The sequence below is a fragment of the Herpailurus yagouaroundi genome, unplaced genomic scaffold, assembly GCF_014898765.1.
Source record: "Herpailurus yagouaroundi ecotype Mexico unplaced genomic scaffold, PumYag 29, whole genome shotgun sequence".
NCBI lineage: Eukaryota > Metazoa > Chordata > Mammalia > Carnivora > Felidae > Herpailurus > Herpailurus yagouaroundi.
This window is the reverse complement of record NW_024412377.1, coordinates 37,787,619-37,810,330: the sequence shown is the minus strand read 5'-3', so window position 1 is coordinate 37,810,330 and position 22,712 is coordinate 37,787,619. Positions and strand designations below refer to the sequence as shown.

Genomic DNA, 22,712 nt, shown 5'->3' with positions numbered 1-22,712 from the left:
CAGCCACAAGAAAGAAGGAAATCCTGCCATTTGTGACAATATGGATGGACCTTGAGAATATTACACTTAATGAAATAAATCATACAGGAAAAGATAAATACTGTTGATACCGCTTATATGTGGAATCTAAAAAAGTAGAATTTGTAAAAACAGAGAGCATAATGGTGATGACCATGCACTGGGAGTCAGGGTAATAGGAGAAATGTTGTTTGAAGGTACATATTTTCAACTAGTAGATAAATAAGTCCTGGAGATCTATGAGATTACAGTCTATGATTACAGAGAAAAATATTGGATTTTGAACATCAAACTTGCTAAGACAGTAGACCTTAATTACTCTCACCAAAAAATGAGATGGAATGATAATTACTACAGAGGTAAACATACTGCAAGATATAAATGTTTCAAATCAACATGTTATTTACTTGAAACTTACACAATGTTATAAGTCAAATGTATTTCAATTTTTAAAAGCTTATTTCAATCTATGTGTACCTGCTAACCAATGATGCCTCTCCCCAGTATTTGTGAACAGAAACGTATTATTGATAGAAGGTAATATTAAAGATTACCATTTGCATCCATGTGTGATGGACACTTAAACCTTCACATTAATCCTTCAAGGCAGAAATTATTATACACATAAATTATTATACACATATGTATTATATACATATAGGAAAATCCAGGACTTCAGAGGATAAATAACTCGCCCAAAGTCTTGAGACAGAACTGAGAGTCAAAGAAACTGTATTCTCTACTACATGTAGATAACCACATAGGTAAGTATGTACGTTACTGTTAAGTTAATTAACTAGCTATAAGGACCACTCAAAGATGTACATGGGCAAATATACAAATAGATTACCGAAAAAGTGGTTAGGAACTTGCAGTCTGCAATCAGATAGATGCAAGGCCAAATCCTGGCACCTTCCTTCAGTAACAGTGTTGCTTTGGCAAAATTATTTCATGTCGGAAGCTTCAGTTTTTCATTTGTAAAATGGTAATTTTGGAACCTACTTCAGTACTTTATCAGGTTATGGAGAGAATTAAATGGAAAATAAGTATAAAACCTAGAACCCACGTGCTCAATAAAAACTACAGATTATAATGTTCATTATTATTTTTATATGGAGAGTGACAATATCTGATCAAAATGTATTTAATATCAAAATGACAAATGTCAAGATCTCTTATGTCTTATAAGCTGACTTATGAAATATTCAGGAAAACAGTGACATTAGCTTTAGTTTCTTCTTCACCTTGATGTTAAAACATCCCATTTTAACTTTTTTTTTCTTTCTTTAACCATCAGGATTTTTTAAGTTTTGGGTTGTTTTTTTTTTTTTTTTTACATTTTTCTTTTATTTAGTATAACTGACACACAATGTTACACTAGTTGCAGGTGATTTGGCAACTTGGTGATTTGCCAAGTTTATAACCTTATCCTATGTTCACCGCATGTGTAGCTACCGTCTGTCCCTCTATATTGCTATGACAGTATCCTTGACTGTAGTCCTAATGCTGTGACTTTTATTCCTGTGACTTATTCATTTCATAACTGGGAGCCTGTATCTCCCACTCCTAATCATCAGTTTTTAAGAAACATGCTCCTTCTTTCCTGTCCTTTCCTAGAACCCCTAGAAGAAATCATACTTTGATTGCTTTCTCATGGTGACCTATTCTCAATTAACAATTTAACTATTTTTAGATGGGTAAGAGTCTCCTCTTTCAATAATTTTTTTGATTTCAAAACCACTTCAGTTAATATTTACTCATCTCTCATTATTTTGTATGGGAATTTCCTTAAAACATGGATCAAGTACTATAAATTCTTTTAAAACCGCTGAATTTGGGGCACCCGGCTGGCTCAGTCAGTTGAGCATCCAACTCTTGATTTCAGCTCAGGTCATGATTTGAGGGTGGTGAGATTGAGCCTGAGTGTGGAGACTGCTTAAGATTCTCTCCCTCCCTCTCTCTGTGCCCGTCTCCGTTCGCTCACTCTCAAAAAATAATAATTAATTAATTAATTTTTAAAAAGTGTTTCTAGGAAATAATGAATAGATACCCCTACAGTGGAGGGGAAGACCTTTAATGTCTATCTAAAGAGTTTGGGTTTTAATAAGCTTTCATCATAGTTGCAGATATGAGGCCTGGTTTCAGCACTAACACAGTATCAGCTCTCATAAAGGTTTGTCTGAAGAATGTTAAAAATAAAACCTGTTCGATTGTCTCACTGCTCTTGAGATCTTATTCTCAGTTGAAAGACTCCCTCTCAATTCAGTGGGACATTTGGGGTCCAAATGTATCCAGTAGTAATCATATAAGTTTATTTGCAGCTGCAAAGATAGGACAGTTTGCCGCAGAGTGGCTTGAATATATAGGGGAACATTTTTCTCATGGGACACGAAGTCTAGAGACAGGGAGAGGGATTTGGCAGTTGTTTAGAGGCCCAGCTGTATCAGAACAGTACATCTCTGATTCTCAAGTTTGTCACCTCATTGTCACAGTAAGGGAAAAGGGAACTGAGAATGGATGTTAAAATGGCCAGTCTCAGGCTCTGCCATAATAACTCTATGTGAAGGAAAACCTCAAGATGTAGAAGCTTCAGAATTAGCCCTGCAAGGTCACAGAAGAGATGAATATAGATAATGCTCAATAGCTCATATTAACAGCTTTCCAATTTGGGTTGAATAAAAAACAAGTTAAGGATCCAAATCATTCTTGTAATACAGTTAAGTAGGAGATTTCTAAATTACCAAAGCACCGATATTTAAAGTCTAAGGTACCAGAGAGCAAAGAGATTCTTGAAACGCTTTTATTCTTTGTATTTGTAAGTGAGTTCAGTGCTGGCAGAACCCCATCACTGCCTACATTATTGATGGGGATATCTGCAAAGAAGCAGATGTTTTGCCAAGAAGGGGAATATGAATCACTGTATCTAATAAGATGAGAATCTTAGGAAACAGTCTACATAGCTCATGAGTGAAGCCAGCAATTAATCTTGACATGTTTTGTAAAAGGTTTGGTTGCTTAACATTTCTCCCAAGTAATTTTTTTAAAAGTTTGCTGTAGGCAGAAAGGTAAAAAGACTGGCATGCAGGAAACTGAACTTTTCTTTCCTCCAAAGGCCAACGGTACCCATTGTATATTGAAATATGAGGTGCATCAGGATAGGAGATTAGACAAAGGCATTCACCAGTGTGCCCTCAGTCCCAACTTGCTAAAGGAAGTGATGAAGTGGCGCCATAGGAGACAAGGAGTCATGACCAATTTATTGCTCCATTCTGATGTTGCATATGTATGCAAAGTTTTATTTATAAAGATAATTTATGTGGCACTTGGGTTATGTGGTAATCACAGGACTTAGTGTCTAAAACTACATAATGTCATGTTGGAACGTAGACAGAAATTCTCTTGTATTGATCTACATATGAAAGCTCCCAAGAAACGTGCTAAAATCAAAATGTATATTTGATTCTCCATATACTTCTTTGAAGGGGAGAAAATGAAGATCTGTTATTTCTTAAAGTCATTGATTATTGTTATCCCCATTTGGGTCTACATATTGCTAAAAATAAATTATAAAATCTTGTATCAAAACCTCAATGTGGTTCCCTTATGTTCCTTTAATTCTAAGCTTTTAATGTATCTTATAATGTTGGTATTAATTTGTTTACTAGAAGTTCAAATAGAATAAGCTCAATGTTGAGCAGGAACCCGGGTTAAATGAAGTCAGGGTCACAATGTGTATTTGATCTCAGAGCCAATATACTTTTTGGCAACTTTTCTATTAAAACCTAAATGGAATATGTATTTTCAATGTTTTTTTAATGTTTATTTATCTTCATAGAAACAGAGAGTGTGAGCATGGGTGGGGCAGAGAGAGAGAGAGAGAGAGAGAGAGAGAGAGAGAGAATCCCAAGCAGGCTCCATTCTGTCTGCACAGAGCCCAATGTGGGGCTCAATTCCAAGAACTGAGATCATGACCTGAGCCAAAATCAAGAGTCGGACACTTAACTGACTGAGCCACCCAGGTGCCCTGGAAATTTATATTTTAAAGAGAAGTAGGAAACAACTTCAGCTTTTTGAAATCCAGAAGTCTGTTCTCTCTTTATATCCATTTAATACATTCTTAAAATGAATAACCTGCACTGTTTGATTGTTTCTATCATATTGAAATTTACATATACCACTTTCTTAAATTTATACATTCATTCATAATTCACAAAGAACAACAATTAAATCCATCACTAAATTTCCCAAGACAATAGGAAAACAAAAGACAATTTAAGGGCTGAACTTCCATAAATATCCTCATTATTTATTGTTTTCTTTTCTCCAACCCTTTCTCCACCTCTGTTCCTCTCTGGACTTTACCCTTATTTAACCTCTCATTATTGCCATCTGTTGCTTCTCAGTAAAGCATTTCACAGATATACACACTAATAGAGACTCTGTGAAGGAACTTACTAACTTGCATCATTGCCAATTATGAATCTAGTTCCATTTCTTGAGTGCGAGGCTCTTAAAAGCATCACTTTATTTTATATCTTTTACTCTCTAACTGCATTACCCAGTAGTTCTGAATACACACACACACACACACACACACACACACACACACACACACAAAGACTTATACATGAGTATTCACAGCATCTTTATTCATATTAGCCAAAACTGAAAATACATCCAAAAGAGCTGAATGAATAAACAAATACTGGTAAATACATACAATGCAATGTTATTCACCAATAAAACAAAATTAACTATGGATATCCATAAAGTAAGCAGATCAATGGTTGCTGCAGAGGCCAGAAGGAACTTTTTGGGATAATGATGGTCTATATTTTGGTGGTTAGTGGTTACATGGGTAGATGCATTTTCAAAATTCACTGAACCCTACTTTTAATATGGCTACATTTTATTGTGTGGGAATTACATCTCAAAAGGTTGAAATTTTAAAACTAGAATTTTATAAAATTACATATCTAATATTTGTTTTTCTGTAAATATGGAAAATTCAAGAGATTTATTGTTCAAAAGTGCAAAAGATCAATAAAATAGAAACAGATTATTTCTTCACATTTGGCCATACTGAATAGCATATGTCATGTAAAATGTTTCCATCATAAGTGATATGATGAGCAAATTATTGTATATTTAAAGCAATTTTCTTTATTTTTTTTAATGTTTATTTATTTTTGAGACAGAGACAGAGCATGAACGGGGGAGGGTCAGAGAGAGAGGGGGACACAGAATCCGAAGCAGGATCCAGGCTCTGAGCTGTCAGCACAGAGCCGGACGCGGGGCTCGAACTCATGAACTGTGAGATCATGACCTGAGCCAAAGTCGGACGCTCAACCGACTGAGCCACCCAGGCACCCCTAGAGCAATTTTTAAAACCATCAATACTCAACTCTTTTTTTTTGTTAATTTTTTAATGTTTATTTTTGAGAAAGAGAGAGAACATAAGCAGTGGAGGGACACAGAGAGAGGGAGACACAGAATCTGAAGCAGGTGCCAGGCCTTGAGCTGTCAGCAGAGTTCAATGTGGGGCTCAAACCCACGAACCATGAGTTCATGACCTGAGCCAAACGAGACGCCTAATGACTGAGCCACCCAGACGCCCCAATACTCAACTCTTAAACATCAAGAAAAGTAAGGAAAGGTCACAGAAGTCCCTGATGTAAAACAGGTGAGTAAAATTCACAAATATGTTTTTGAAAATCCTAATACATGGAAGAAACGGACAGGTTATCTGTTTTATTCATGAGTTCAAGGAGTCACACTTTTGTTACAGCCATTGAAAAAGAACACCAAGAAGTACCTCATTTTCAGATGAGACAGAGAAGAAGAGGGATATTGTGCAGGTGACTGGTTTTAAAAAGAAGTTCTTGAGAGCATCTTATTAACAAAGCCAGTGCTATGGTTTAAAATATAGTTATCTTCACTGGGAGAAAAATGCAGCAGCAACAGCGTTTGGTAGCAACTTTATCTCCAGTTAGCATCTTAACCATAGTATGGAGGGACAAATGGAAACCATAAAAAAAATGTGGTTATACATGAAAAAGAAACAACTTGACATCCATATCCCACTGGATGTGGGTCAGAAGTACATTTTTGATCAAAATAAAAAATGAAAGTGCCTGAACTGAAGAGTTGTCTATATTAACAGGAAACTCTCCTTCGCCCTCTGCCTAGCACAGTATGAAACCATCAGTACAAAAGAGGAACAGAAGCCAATGAAAAGATTATCTATAAATGTTTTCACTGAAACCATTTTGTTGAAATGACTATACAAATGATTCAGCAGAATTTATTCTTATACAATTGACTTAGATAGTTGAAGAAGACTAGATTATAAAATATTTATCATAGTGGATCACAATGTATATTTCTTTTTACCCTCAAAATTCCTAAACCTATGGCAAATATATAACATTGTTCATTAGCTTTGTAGTGAAAGACACATTGAATAAAAACGCAAATGTTGTCTTTAATCACCAAGAATTTTTTCTACTTCCCATTTCATTTAGTTCTATCAGAATCAGTCTGCTTTTGTATTGTTTTTTAAATTAGAAAATTGACATAATTGTATATGTTTTTGTGCATCCCCAAATGAAATAAAGTGACAATATATTTGTTTATTCAACATTTATTAAGTAACTACTATGTGTAAGGAAATGTGCTACTCATTGAAGATAAAACAATACACTATATAGACATTTTCTCTATGCTCATGGGGCTTAGACAACTAGAGAAATTAGAAAAATAAGTAAATAAATCATAGTGCTATGAAGAAGAAGGAATGGTCTGAGGACAAGAATGGTAGACAGTAGTCAGAGAAGGTTTCTAGAGGTGGACCCTTTAAGCAGAGACCAAAAAGAAAAGAGGGACTTATTCAGGTGATGAGCACTAGGATGAATTTTCCTGGCAGCGGTGAGAGCATCTACAAATCCTCTGAAGAAAAAAGGCTCAGACCTTGTGACAAAGGGAAAGATTAGCTGGATTGGCACCTGGCAAATGATGAAGACTGTGTTGTTAGGCAAGAGTTGGATCACATAGGGATTTTTCAGTCTTGGTAAGAAGTTTCAACTTATTTCTAAGTGCAGTGGGAAATCCGTGGAAGACTTTTACAGGGAAGGTGATGTGGTTCTGTTGACATTTTGTTAAAGTCACTTTTCCTGCCAACTCAAAACTGAGTTGGAAGAGAGAAAAAGCCAGTGAGGGACACCTAATATTAGACTTTTTCAGTCATTCAGGAGGGAAATAACAGAGGCCTGGGTTAAGGTGATAGTGGTGGAATGAGAGAAAAGAGAATGGATCCATATCTATTTTGTAAAGAGTAGAAGCAGGTCTGCAAATTGATGAGTAGGGTATAGGACAAGAGAGAAATCAATGTTGGCTCCTCACGTCTGGCTTCAACAATAAAGTGGAGGACGGTACCATGCACCGAATCAGAAATATCTGGGAGAAGTAAATGGGCCTCGTGGGATGAAGAATCAAACTTTGCACTGTGGATGTATGAAGTTCAAGGTGACTATAATACATCTAAAAAGAGATGCCAAATAGACAGTAGAATGCATGTGATGCGGGTGAGGACTAGAGAAATACATATAGAAGTCATCAGAACAAACTGATGCATCAGATTTAATGAGATCATCTGTTGCAGAAGTGTAGAGAAGAAAAGTGAACTCAGCACAAAAAATGGATGAATGTTAATATTCATAAGTTTGGTAAAGGAGAAACCAACAGGAGGAACTGATAGAAAAGCGTCAGTTACAGAGAAGGAAAATCAGAGAGGAGGCATGTGCGCTAAGGCATTCCTCTGAGTCAACAAACGATAATATGTCAAGTAGGAAAATACCAAAATGAGGACAAAGAGTCATCCAGATATGATACATGCAAGTTATTGGTGAAGTTGACTAGAGCAGTTCACTGAAGTAGTGAGACTAAAACTGTGAGAAGTGAATGAGAGGTAAAAAGGTAGAGATATATGTAGATAGTTCTTTTGAGAAGTTTATCAGGCTAGGAGAGAGACTTAAAAAGTATTTGTTTTGCAATGGGAAATATTACCACATGATTGAATACTAGTGGTAATAATCCAGAAGGAAGTGAGAGAGAATAATGTGAGAAAAATGTCATCAAAGGAATGAGGAACTTCAGGAAGAGGCTGAAGAAAACTTTCCTCCATTGTGACAGAAGTGAAGAAGAACATGGGTGCTAGCATGGGTGAGTTGTAGTTCTGGAGGAAGGAAGATTAAAAATTACTCTGTAAGAGTTTTTTTGTTTTTTTTTTCTATACTTTCTGTTCAATTCTCCCGAAATGTTTAAGTGTTAGTGTTTAACCCATCCTGACTTGGAAACTTACCTACAGGAACAGATTAAACAAACTTCAAATATAGGATTCATCCTTCTCTGTGGCCATTCTGTAAAAAATTGTCTCTGAATACAAACTAATAATTATTTTTACAGAAAATTAATATATACAGGTCACAACTAATATGCTTAAAAACACATGAGGTTTTTCCAAAGAAAATTACAGACATAATAGAATACCACATGCTCCTTCCTCTCCATGCAACAGAATCCTGGGGCATATCAAAGCACAAACAGATATTGTAGTTATCTGTATCATATATCATTTGAAGGAAGCACACATTTTTGTTATTACTTAATTGAATCCATGTAGATGGCACAATGCTGCAAATATCTATGATGTTAGGAGTATGGATGAAAGGTCAGGGCGAAACAAAAATCACATGTCTCATGTATAGGCATGCTACCAATCAAGGGCTGAGCCAATCCATTTTTCAAAAAGAGTTTTTTTTCAGTCACCCACTGCTGTATAAAAAAAGAGGACCACCCCTCAAAACCTTGGAACCTTAGGAGCCAAGGAATACAGTCTTGGAAAGTGATGGAAATACCACAGGATAAAACTGGAATGAACTTTTGAGATCATTTTATTTCATGGTTTTTATAATTTTTCTCAAAATCTTTTTTTTTATTTTCCAGTGAAATATCACATCGAACAGATGAGAATTGTGCTCAGACTATGATGCCAGGTTTCTTGCACATACTTCTGGTAGCACCCAATATATCTCCGAAGAACCACAGAGCCCCACGGAGACAGAGAGAGGGTAAGTGAGAAAGATAATAGACCTAGTTAGTGACAATGGCATTTGGATTTGCCTCAGACTTTAACAACCCCGATTCTCAGGCTGACAGATCCATCATGGGAGTCGAGTCATCTTGAGAAACTCTAAATATTTATATTGGCTCTAGGACATCAACACCAAGAACAAAACCATGGTGTCTGGGAGGACTTCAGCTTAGAGCATGTCTCCTAGAGACCACTTGATGGGTTCCTGTTGTGCTCTCCTATTGAGATAATCCTCCAAGCTGTGGGAAACCCAAACCAGCAAACAGTGCAGACAGTGAGTCATGGATCGTACATAACACAAGCACTGTGCTTTGGCACCAGGCAGGGTGACATTAATGGGACAGTTTTTTGTACTTTTCATGGAAAATGGAAAGTGCAATCAAATGATAAGAATATAATGGTTTTTATGTGGCATATATATTAAAATGTGCTAAAATTTTAAATATTTAAATAATACACCACATGAGGAACATAGTCTTTGTATATGTTCATATTTGGAACATAAAACTCACTTTAAATCTATAGCATGAGGAAAATTTACTGAATTTTTGACATTGCTCTTCCTGTCAAAAGACAATAATTGAAGGAACTGATCCTACTATTTGAGTCTGCCAAAAAAAATTCTGACAGAGAGATAACAGAATTTTACTCAAAATTAACGTAGCTTTTGCTATATTTTGTTACTGTGTTACTATAGTATTTCCCCCCCTCCCTCTTGCTCTCTCCTACACACACACATATATACACACACAGAGAGACTCAGAAATATTTTCCATCAGTTTCAGTGTGGTTTGTTTTCTGTGCTGCTCCCTAGTGACAAGGGACTCTGCCATCATGGCATGCTTCAGATTGTCTCCCATAGCATCTAATTTCTGCACCACACTGATGCCTCTCTTCAGCTCCCTAACATTGAGAATAGGGTATATATTTTTGTAGGGTATATCTTTATTATCCATCATCATAATAATTATAATAAAATGTAGTAACGAAAGTGATATAACAATAAGAAGAAGTCTGTGTAACCATATAAGATGTTGCAAAAAGAAAGAAGATAATTTCAGGCAAAAGTTTATTATACTATAAGATTAGAAAGGAAGAATTGTAGGAAAGCTCTCTTTACAGAGAGGGGACATCGAAAGTGAATGCCCCAAGAAAGAAAATATTGAAACACACATATGTCTTATTTAATCACCTATACGATTTAGTCACATGCCAAAGTAGAGACAGTATCTGCATCGCCTATATGGTTTTCCAAACTTCCTATTGTCTCTCTTATATGCAGTTCACCTCAAGATGTTTTTCCACATTTGTTGGAGATGAAATATCCAACATAGACACGGGAATTGTATGTCCAGCAGGAGAGAAAGAAACCTCTCAAAACTCAGCCTTCTTCTATTACACATCTAATAGGGAACTCATTTTAGCCCAACAGGGGTCATCCTTGAAGGCTACAATTTTTGTACTGATGTTCTTTGGAGGCGTTATAGTTAGTTCGGTAAAATGATATACCACTAAAATTGGCATAACTTAATATACAAAGATTATAATGATGTTCAATAGGCTGACTTCAAGGAATGTACCCTCTAATAAATTTTTTTAATGCTTATTTATTTTTGGGAGAGGGGGAGAGAGAGACAGAGCAGGAGCAGGGTAGGGGCAGAGAGGTAGGGAGACACAGAATCTGAAACTGTCAGCACAGAGCTTGATGCAGGGCTTGAACCCATGAACCCCGAGATCATGACCTGAGCCAAAGTTGGATGCCTAACCAACTGAGCCACTCAGGTGCCCCAGGAATGTACTTTTTAAAGACAGGTGAAATTAAGAAGACATCCAGAGGGAGGATCTTGGGTAGATGGTGGAGTAGGAAGACCCTGAGCTCACCCCATCCCACGTTTACAACTAGATTTGCCCACATCCAAGCCAATAAACAGGAGAGCTATCCAAAGACTTGGAGAACAAACTCCACAACTATATATAGAGAGAAGATGCCCATCTGAAAGGTTAGGATGGTCAGAAAGGGGGAAGCTGTCCACAGGAGGGAGGGAGCTGAATCCACAGAGAAGGCAGAGAAATGGGCCCTTGCACCAATAAGCTCACATGGGAAAGACTAATCCTCATAACGTTTGGCTTTAAAAAGCAGAGGAGGGGCGCCTGGGTGGCGCAGTCGGTTAGGCGTCCGACTTCAGCCAGGTCACGATCTCGCGGTCTGTGAGTTCGAGCCCCGCGTCGGGCTCTGGGCTGATGGCTCAGAGCCTGGAGCCTGTTTCCGATTCTGTGTCTCCCTCTCTCTCTGCCCCTCCCCCGTTCATGCTCTGTCTCTCTCTGTCCCAAAAATAAATAAACGTTGAAAAAAAAATTAAAAAATAAATAAATAAATAAATAAATAAAAAGCAGAGGAGCTAAATTCTACGAGTGTGTAAACCAGTGGGGCTTGGCGCCTAGAGCTTTAAAAGTCATCTGACTCAGCACTGGGTGAGCCTGGAGGGTGAGTGATCGCTGGGTCTCTGCCCTTAAAGAGATGTGGGGAGAGGCAACATAAAAACAGCAGTTTACACAACATTGGGGGCAAACCAGAGACAGATCTGTTTGTACTGATTTCTGAGCATGTTGGAGAACTTTGAAAACAAGGGAGCTGGCAGGTGCCATTTCCCCCCCATCCCCCAGAATAAACACAGAGCCACCTGTGGGAGGCAGGGTTGCACGGATACTTGTAGCCTTGGCCCAGGACCCAGGGCAAATCATACTAAAATGGTGCAGGTGCCCCACCAAGCATCCAGGTACACAGCTGCCTCTGTGTGCCCAGCCAAGCTGCAGAAGAGCATCCAGCCATGTGTTCTACCATTGTCATGTGCTGCTCCCAACCTCATGCCCTCAGCCGCCATAGCACTTGGGGGACCCAACATAGGACTAGTGACACAATTTAAATTTTGCTAACACTGCCATCCTGCTCCCAGTTCCCAGGAGAGTGCACCCCCTCAGATCTGGTCTACCTGGTTCCCCCTAACACCAAAAAGGGCAAACACAGCCACAACAGGCAGGGAGTCAGTGCAGACAACTGCACTGAAAGGAGAAGTGACTCAGACACAACAGCAAGGCATAAGTAACATACACAGGATATTCTCCTGACGTGCCAAGTTCTGGTAAACAGGGGATACTGCACTGCAGGGCACTCTGGATCCTCTTCTACATGAAGTCACTACTTTCAAGAGCAGAAGACATAGCTGACTTTGTTAACACACAGAAACAGACATAGAGAGGCAGACAAAATGAGGATACAGGAAAATTTATCCCAAATTAAAGAACAAGATAAGGCCATGGCCAGAGATCTAAGCAAAACAGATATAAGTAACATGATTGATAGAGAATTTAAAGCAATGACCATAAGTATACTCATTGAACTTGAGAAAAGAGTGGAAGACATGAGTGAAACCCTTAACACAGAGACACAGAGATAAGGAATAACATGCCAGAGATAAAGTGCTTAATAAATAAAATGAGAAACATGGTTGAAGGAATGAATAGCCAGATGAAAGAAGCAGAGGAACAAATTAGTGACCTACAAGACAGAATAATGGAAACTAATACAGTTGAACAGAGAGAAAAAAGAATTACACAAAAGGAGAATAGACTTAAAGAACTTAATAACTCCACCAAGCATAATCACATTCATATTGTAGAAGTCCCAGAAGAAGAGAAGGAAAGGAGGGACAATTTGTTTTAAGAAATAATAGCTGAAAACTTCCCCCATCTGGGGAAGGAAACAGACACCCAGACCCAGTAGGTAATAGAACTCCCATCAAAAACAATAAAGCAGATCCACAGCAAGATATATTGTAATTAAATTTGCAAAATATAGGGGAGCTTGGGTGGCTCAGTTAAGGAGCTGACTCTTGATTTCAGTTCAGGTCATGATCTCACAGTTTGTACATTCAAGCCCCTCATTGGGCTCTGCACTGACAGTGTGGAGCTTGCTTGGGATCCTCTCTCTCCTTCTCTCTCTGCCCTTCCCCTCCTTGTGCTCTCCCTCTCTCTCAAAATAAATAAATAAACTTTAAAAAAAACTGCAAAATATACTGAAAAAGAAAAAAAATCTTTAAAGCAGAAGACAAAAGAAGTCAGTAACTCACAAGGGAAAACCTATAAAGCTAGCAAGAGATTTTTCAACAGAAACAAGCCAAAAGGAAGTGGTATGATATATTAAAGGTGCTGAATGGGAAAAATATGCGGCCAAAAATACTCTATCCAGAAAGGCTATCATTCAGAATAGTAAAAGAGATAAACAGTTTCCCAGACAGACAAAAACTAAAGGAATTCATGAATACTAAACCAGCCCTGCAAGAAATATTAAAGGGGACACTTTGAGTGGAAAGAGAGATCAAAAGTGGCAGTATAAAGGCACAAAACACAAAAGGAGTAAACATTAATATTTTTGTAAAAAAAATCAGTCAAGGAACTCACAAAAAAATAAAAAGGATATAAAATGTAATCACATATACCTAAAATGTAGGGAGGACAGGAGTAAAGAATGGGTTCATAGGGTTCCTGGCTGGCTCAGTCAGTACAGCATGTGACTCTTGATCTCAGGGTCATTAAAATCAAGTCCTACATTGGGCATAGCGATTACTTAGAAAGAAAAAAAAAAAAGGACGAGTTCACACTTACATGATCATCAACTTAATATAGACTGCTATATGCAGAAGGGATTATATACAAACAGAATGGCAACCAGATATCAAAAACTATTAATAAACATACAAAGAATAAAGAGAAAGAAATCCAAATATATCACTAAGTAAAATCAGAAAACATGAGACAAAGACAAGAGAGGATCAGAGAAAATCTTCAGAAACAACCACAAAACAAATAATAAAATGGAAATAAATACATATCAATAATTACTTTGAATGTAAATTGGACTAAATGCTCCAATCAAAACATATAGGGTGACAGAATGGTTACAAAAACAAGATCCATCTATATGCTAACTAAAAGAGACTCATTTTAGACCTAAAGACAGATTGATAGTGAGAGGATGGAGAAACATCTATCATGCAAATGAATGTCAAAAGAAAGCCAGAGTAGCAGTACTTATATTGAAAACAGACTTTCCTCTTTTTAATTCCTTTTTCTTTTTTCTTTTTTTTTACATTTATTTGGTTTTGAAAGACAAAGCACGAGTGGGGGAGGGGAAGAGAGAGAAGGAGGTACAGAATCTGAAGCAGGCTCCAGGCTCCGAGCTCCGAGCTCCGAGCTGTCAGCACAGAGTCTGATGTGGGGCTCGAACTCACAAACCATGAGATAATGACCTGAGCTGAAGTTGGAGGCTTAACTGACTGAGCCACCCAGGCACCCTGAACAAAACAGACTTTCAAACAAAGACTAACAAGAGACAAGGATACCATAATTATAAAGGGGACAATCTAACAAGAAGATATAACAATGGAAATATTTATGTGTCCAACCTAGGGACACCCAAATACGTAAAACAGTTAATAACAAACAAAAAGAAACTAGTTGATAATAATATAATAATAGTAGGGGACTTTAACATCTCACTTACATTGGTGGACGGATTATCTAAACGGAAAATCAACAAGGAAACAATGGCTTTCAATGATACACTGAAACAAATGGATTTAACAGGTATATTCTGAACATTCCATCTTAAAACAGCAGAATACATATTCTTTTCAAGAGCACATGGAACATTCTCTAGAATAGATCACATATTAGCCCATAAAACCAGCCTTAACAAGTTCAAGAAGGTGCAAGTCATATCATCTATCTTTTCTGACCATAATGCTTTGAAACTAGAAGTTAACCACAAGAAAAAACCTGGGAAGACTACAAATACGTGGAGGTTAAATAACATTCTCCTAAACAATGAATGGGTCAACCATGAAATAAAAGAAGAAATAAAAAAAATGCATGGAAACAAATGAAAATGAAAATACAATGGTGCAAAACCTCTGGGATGCAGCAAAAGCAGTTCTAAGAGAGAGGTATATGACAATACAGGCCTCGTTCATGAAGCAAGAAAAATCTCAAATAAACAACCTTACACCTAAAGTAACTAGAAAAGAACAACAAATAAAATCTAAAACCAGCAGAAGGAAGGAAATAATAAAGATTAGAGAAGAAATAAATAATACAGAAACTAAAAATCAATAGAACAGATGAATGAAACCAGGAGCTGGTACTTGAAACAAATCAATAAAATTGATAAACCCAGAGCCAGACTTATCAAGAAAAAAAAGAAAAGGACTCAAATAAATAAAATCACAAATACAAGAAGAGAAATTACAACCAACACCACAGAAAATAAACAAGTGTAAAAGAATATTATAAAAAAAAAAACTATATGCCAACAAACTGGACAACCTACAAGGATAAATTCCTAGAAATATATAAACTACCAAAACTGAAACAGGAAGAAACAGAAAATTTGAATACATGGATAAATAACCAGCCAAGAAATTGAATCATAATCAGAAAACTCCCAACAAACAAAAGTCCAGGACCAGATGGCCTCACAGGCAAATTCTACCAAACATTTAAAGAAGAGTTAATACCTTTTCTCCTCAAATATTTAAAAAAATAGAAAAGAAAGGTAACCTCCAAATTCATTTTTTAAGGCCAGCATTATTCTGATACCAAAATCAGATACAGACACCACTGAAAAAGAGACATACAGGTCAATATCCCTGAGGAACATAGATGCAAAAGTCCTCAATAGAACACTAGCAAACTGAATTCAATAATACATTAAAAAAATCATTCAGCATGACCAAGTGGGATTTATTTCTGAGTTGCAAGGGTGGTTCAATATTCACAAATCGATCAATGTGATACATCACATAAATAAGAGGAAGGATAAGAACCATATGATCACTTCAATAGATGCAGGAAAAGCATTTGACAAAGTACAACATCCAGTCATGATAAAAAGCCCAAAACAAAGTAGGTTTAAAGGGAACATAACTCAGTATAATAAAGGTCATATATGAAAACCCCATGGCTACTATCATCATCAATGGGGAAAAACTGAGAACTTCTCCTCTGTCATCAGGAACAAGACAGCGATGCCCACTCTCACCACTTTTATTCAACATAGTACTGGAAGTCCTAGCCACAACAATGAAAGAAGGAAAGAAGGAAGGAAGGAAGGAAGGAAGGAAGGAAGGAAGGAAAGAAAGAAAGAAAGAAAGAAAGAAAGAAAGAAAGAAAGAAAGAGAAAGAAAAGGAATCCAAATCAGCAAGAAAGAAGTCAAACTTTTACTACTTGCAGATGACATGATACTATATATAGAAAACTTGAAGGATTCCACCAAAAAACCTGCTAGAACTGACAACTGAACTCAGGAAAGTCACAGGTACAAACTCAATGTACAGAAATCTTGCATTTCTATATACCAATAATGAGAAATTAATGAACCAATCCCATTTACAAATGCACCAAAACCAATGAGATACCTAGGAATAAATCTAACCAAAGAGGTGAAAGACCTATACTCTGCAAACTATAAGACACTGATGAAAGAAAATCACCAACACAAGAAACAACAGATATTGGTGAGGGATGTGGAGAAAGGGGAACCCTCTTGCATTTTTGGTGGGAATGCAAACTGGTATGGAGAGTATTGAGATTCCTCAAAAAGTTAAAAATAGAAATAGCCTACAATCCGGCAATCACACTACTGGGTATTTACCAAAAAAATACAAAAACACTAATTCAAGGGGATACATGCACCCCAAGGTTTATAGCAGCAGTATTTACAATAGCCATATTATAGAAACAGCCCAGTGTCCAACGACTGATGAATGGATAAAGAAGGTGTGTGTGTGTGTGTGTGTGTGTGTGTGTGTGTGTGTGTGTGTGTGTATAATGGAACATTATCCAGCCATAAAAAGGAATGAAATCTTGCCATTTGCAAGGACATGGAAGAAGCTAGAAAGTATAATTTTAAGTGAAATGAACCAGAGAAAGGAAAATACCATATGATTTTACTCATAGGTGGAATCTAAGGAACAAAACAAATGAGGAAAGGGAAATAGAGAAAGAAAAGCAAACCAAGAAACAGACTTAACTACAGAGAACAAACTGTTGGTTACCAGAGGGGAGGTGAGTGGGGAGATGGGTAAAATAGGTGATGGGGATGAAGGAGTGCACTTGCTGTGATGAGCACCGGGTGATGTATGCAAGTGTTGAATTACTATATTGTAAACATGATACTAATATTACACTGTATGTTAACTAACTGGAATTTAAATAAAAACTTTAAAAATGAGACATCTATCATAGAGAAACTGAAACTAATATTGAAAACAAGAGAATGTTCCCAATCAGTTTCTTCTGTATTCTGCTGTCTTTCTCACTTCTGAAATCAGAGCACATTGCTTTTTCAAAAATTAGTAGATGTTTAAATTTGTTTTCATATTAAGTCTACTATAAATTTTTGGATTTTTTTTTCTTGTCAAAGTTTAAAAACACTTGAATTAATAATTCAAATAAGGAAAGATTTGGTGACATAATCTTTACTAAGTTGTTGTGAGGTCTTTCATTAAATGTTAAAAGCAAAGTTTAGTAAAAGTTTCTGTTAGTGTATTAAAGTTACCAATATTATGAAAGATTTTCTAGCATATAATTCAATCAGCCATTATACAACAGAGAAATTACTCTGCAATCCCCTTGGTCACGTTCACTATTTGGTACATTAAATGAATCATTATTCCTAAAATCTGAATTTTTTTTAACGTTTATTTATTTTTGAGACAGAGAGAGACAGAGCATGAACAGGGGAGGGGCAGGGAGAGAGGGAGACACAGAATCCGAAGCAGGCTCCAGGCTCCAAGCCATCAGCCCAGAGCCACGCGGGGCTCGAACTCACGGACCACGAGATCGTGACCTGAGCTGAAGCCGGACGCCCAACCGACTGAGCCACCCAGAGCCCCTGAATTTTTAATAATAAACATGCATTGGAAACAATATCGGCAAAAGAATTTTAAAGGCTGTTTTATTGAACCCAGAGACAATTTTTCATATTAACAAATGCCTAAATAATGTCCTCTGTGAAGTGTTAAGTGTGCATCTGTTAAAACTAATGCCTGTTTTAGGAGAAGATACAGGATACTGGCTGATCATACATGACTAGCACAACTGTAAATTGATAAATTTCTAGAAGGCAATTTTACAATCTAAATCAAAGATTTTACAACTAAGCATGTTCTTTGATTCAGCAACTACAAGTCTGAAAAAGGGTCCAAGGAAATAATAAGATAGTTTGCAGAAACCACTCAAAGTAATATATGCATAGAGATGTCCCAACAATAAGATGCAAGCCATATAATTTTTTTTATGTTTTTATTTTATTTTTGAGAGACAGAGACAGAGTGCAAGCAGGGAAGGGGCAGACAGAGATGGAGACACAGAATCTGAAGCAGGCTCCAGGCTCTGAGCTGTCAGCACAGAGCCTGACGCAGGGCTCAAACTCACGGACTGTGAGATCATGACCTGAGCTCAAGTCAGATGCTTAACCAACTGAGCCACCCAGATGCCCCTAGAAGTAAGTCATATAATGACTAATCTGTGTGTGGAATACTGTGTAATTATTAAAAATTATGAAAATCTATCCACCAAAGTAGGGAAAAAACAGTCAGCATGCTTAAAGCTGTTGCAACTGAGTATTACCCTCACCCTGAACAGGCCAGTTCCTAATAGAGTTCTGGGCACACCATGCCCACTAGACAACATTGCAAGCAGAAAAGTATTTGCTTGGTATTCTTATATTGAGTTTTGTCTACAGGAACAATAGGGCAATTTTTTTGGTAACTGTGCAAAGATCTTATTGACTTTGAGGATTTAGGGCAGGAACAGAGTAAGACCTTTTTACTTTCCAGAAGACCTAGTGACAGAGCTGAGTGTCAGGCTCTATTGAGAAGAACCATTAAGGCTTCATTCATGGGAAGAGTGTACCTCAGGAACATGTTCTATTGTTAGAAATTTCAGTCTCAGAAGTAATGTTGGGAGTAAATGAGTCTAGCCTAAGATGACAGAACAGGATAGAGTGTAATGAGTAATAATAAGAATCGTGAAGTGATACTCATATCCATACATATATATACATGTGTGTGTATACAGAATTTAATTTTTGTGTATTTAATAGATTTGAAACATTGGTGAAATAACAGTTTATGTGAGCTAAGGACGGGATTAAGAATCATGGTTCTGTAGTTCTATTTGATGATTTGGTGGTGGGGTGGCAGACAAAATAGACACATCAGAAGAGGCTGGAAACCCCCAGAAGTTTTTCTCATGAAGGAATCACATTTAAAAAAAATCTCACTTGGAAAGAACATATGATGACTTACAGTTATCCAGAATCTCTCTATAACTTTTTGTTATTGTCGTTGTTGTTGAGTTTTTATTTCATAATCATAAGCTTACTCTGCAATCCAGCTAGACTTGGAGGGTGTAAGGAAATATAGAACACACCGAACTGCAGCAAGAACACAAAGATTATAGGATATTTTGAGCAGATGGGGGGGGAAGGGGTGCTGTCCTGAGCTACAGAAGGAATGGTCTGGTAATTAAGATAAACATTGCTAAATTTATTAGATTTGTTCACAGTCAGCAATGGTGATCTTGCTGGTCTTGCCATTCTTGGCCCCAAAGTGCTCCATGGCTTCCACAATAATCTTGCCCTCTTTCACCCTGTCAAAGACCACATGCTTGCCATCCAACCACTCAGTCTTGGCAGTGCAGATGAAAAAGTGGGAACCGTTTGTGTTGGGTCCAGCATTTGCCATAGACAAGATGCCAGGACCCATGTGCTTCAGGATGAAATTCCTCTTAAGCAATTTCTCCCCACAGATTGACTTGCCACCGGTGCCATTGTGGCATGTGAAGTCACCATCCTGGCACAGAAATCCCCAAATAATCCTATGAAAGCAAGAACCTTTATAACCAAATCCTTTCTCACCAGTGCTCAGAGCATGAAAATTTTCTGCTGTCTTTGGAAATTTGTCTGCAAACACCTTGAAGGAGACGCAGGCAGCCCAAGGGTCCGCCATCCATGGTAATGTCAAAGAACATAGTGCGGTTGACCGTGGCTCAGCAGCACAGGTCGCTCCAGGTAGTGGCGTCTGCAACTCTTTTGACCTTTTCTCCTCCACTAGGCACTTCAGATAAGACAAACTTCATGTGATAAATATGTGCTCTGAGATACATGTGTAAATATAATTTTTGTCAGTGTCAGTATATTTTTCTCATTATTATTTCAGATTGATCTTTACTACAGGGGTTCATGAACTGGAATTTTTTATTTCTCAGCAGCCAATCACTCTAACAAGGAGGTAAAAACTAACTTTAAATAAATAAATACACAAGGAGGTATTATAATTAAATATGCCCTAGGAAAATGTAGCAATCTTTTGTGATATAAAGAAAACCCTCTTCGGGTGCCTGGGTGGCTCAGTTCGTAAAGCGCCTGACTTTGACTCAGGTCATGATCTCATGGTTTATGAGCTCAAGCCCCGTGTGGGGCTAAGTGCTGATAGCTCATTGCCTGGAGCCTGCTTCAGATTCTGTGTCTCCCTTTCTCTCTCTGCCCCTCCCACGCTCATGAGAGTTTTCTCTCTATCTCTCTCTCTCTCTCTCTCTCTCAAAAATAAATAAACATAAAGGGGCACCTGGGTGTCTTAGTCAGTTAAGAGTCTGACTTCGGCTCAGGTCATGATCTCTCGGTGCTGATAACCCAGAGCCTGCTTTGGGTTCTATGTCTCCCTCTCTCTCTGGCCGTCCCCCACTTGTGCTCTGTCTCTCAAAAATAAATAAATGTTAAAAATAAATAAATAAATAAATAAATAAATATTAAAGAATTAAAAGAAAAAGAAATTAAAAAGAAAAGAAAGAAAGAAAACCCTTTCATATTTATCTGGGTTTTCAACATATCACAGCGAATCTTCTGAAAACCTATAGGTGAGCCACTAGGGCCTCAAAGATCATCTTTAAAGATACTCCACAATCTATATTATTCTAAACAAACAAAGGCTATCTATTTAACTTTTGTTATCATATTCACAACTATTGAGGTATATGTTAGAAATTCAATGGTAATGAACATCCACAGAAATTCAGACTCAAACAGCCATTAATATTTTCAAGAAGGCTAATTAGTGTGTGGCCAGAAGCACACACAACAGAATGACTGAGGTTTTTGATTGGAAGAATACCAGTATGGGCTTATAAATGCTGCCAGGAGCTTTACTAAATACTATAAACATGAACATTGATGAGATCACTTACCTCGTGAAGTTGAGGGAGAGGACAGACATATGAACAAATAAATCTAGCAATGAGATGAAAGGTGTAAGAAGATGAACAGGTGTTTCCAAATCATAGCATTTAGCTTTAACGGGATATCTGGCAATATTCCCTGAACTAATAATGATATCTGAGTTGAGAAATAAAGGATAAGACTTTTTCAGACAAACAAGCAGCAAAAGGCATATGAGGTAAAAGGGTCAGCATGAACAAGGAATTCCCTTTTGAGAATTCCAAGTATTTTATAATACCAAGAGACTAGATCACAAAGGACCAAAGGAGGCTTTTCGATCCTATAGGTAATAGGGTACTTTTGAAAACCTTTACACAAAAGTATTATGCCATACCTGCATTAGTCAAGGTTCTCCAGATAAACAGAACCAATAGCATGTGCAAATATATAGGAAAAAATTATTATAAGGAATTGGCTATATCTTTATGGAGACTGGCAAATCCAAAATTTGCAGGGTGGGCCAGCAGGCTGGAGACTCAGGAGAACCAATATCCTAGTTCAAGTCTAAAGGCCATCAGCTGTAGAACCAGAAAGGGCTAATGTTGCAGATAAAATCCGAAGGCAGTGTGCTAAAGAAGTCTTTCTTACTCCAGAGAGGTCTGCTTTTGTTCTCTTCAGGTCTTCAATTGATTGGATGAGGCCCAGCCACTTCTTGGAAGGCAATGCACTTTACTCAAAGTCCACCATAGTCCACCATTAAATGTAAATCTCATTCAAAAACGACATCACAGATGAGCACTGGGTGTTGTATGTAAGTGATAAATCATTAATCCTATAAATTCCACACCAGAAATATTACACTGCCTGTTAACTAACTGGAATTTAAATAAAAATTTGGAGAAAGGTGCTTGGGTGACTCAGTTGGTTGAACATCTGACTCTTGATATCAGCTCAGGTCATGGTCTCGTGGTCATAGGATCGAGCCCTGCGTCAGGCCTGCGTTAGGCCTCGCATTGGGCTCCACGCTCAGTGTGGATCCTGCTTAAGATTCTCTCTGTCACTCTGCCCTTCTCCCCTACTCACACTCCCTCTCTCTTTCTATAATAAATAAGTAAACATTTAAAATAAATAAAATAAATAAATAATTTGGAGATTAAAAAACAAAAAAGGGCATGAAAAACAGAACAAAACAAAACACCAATACAGAAACATCCAGAATAATGTTTGATCAAGTATCTGGGTAATCCATGGCCCAGCTAAGTTCACAC

General features: G+C 37.4%; 1 pseudogene; it reads right to left on the bottom strand.

Annotated features, from left to right (window-relative positions):
* Positions 1-18,731: 18,731 nt before the first annotated feature.
* On the bottom strand, positions 18,732-20,702 carry LOC121044474 (peptidyl-prolyl cis-trans isomerase A-like; annotated as a pseudogene).
* Between the last annotated feature and the right edge of the window lie 2,010 nt (positions 20,703-22,712).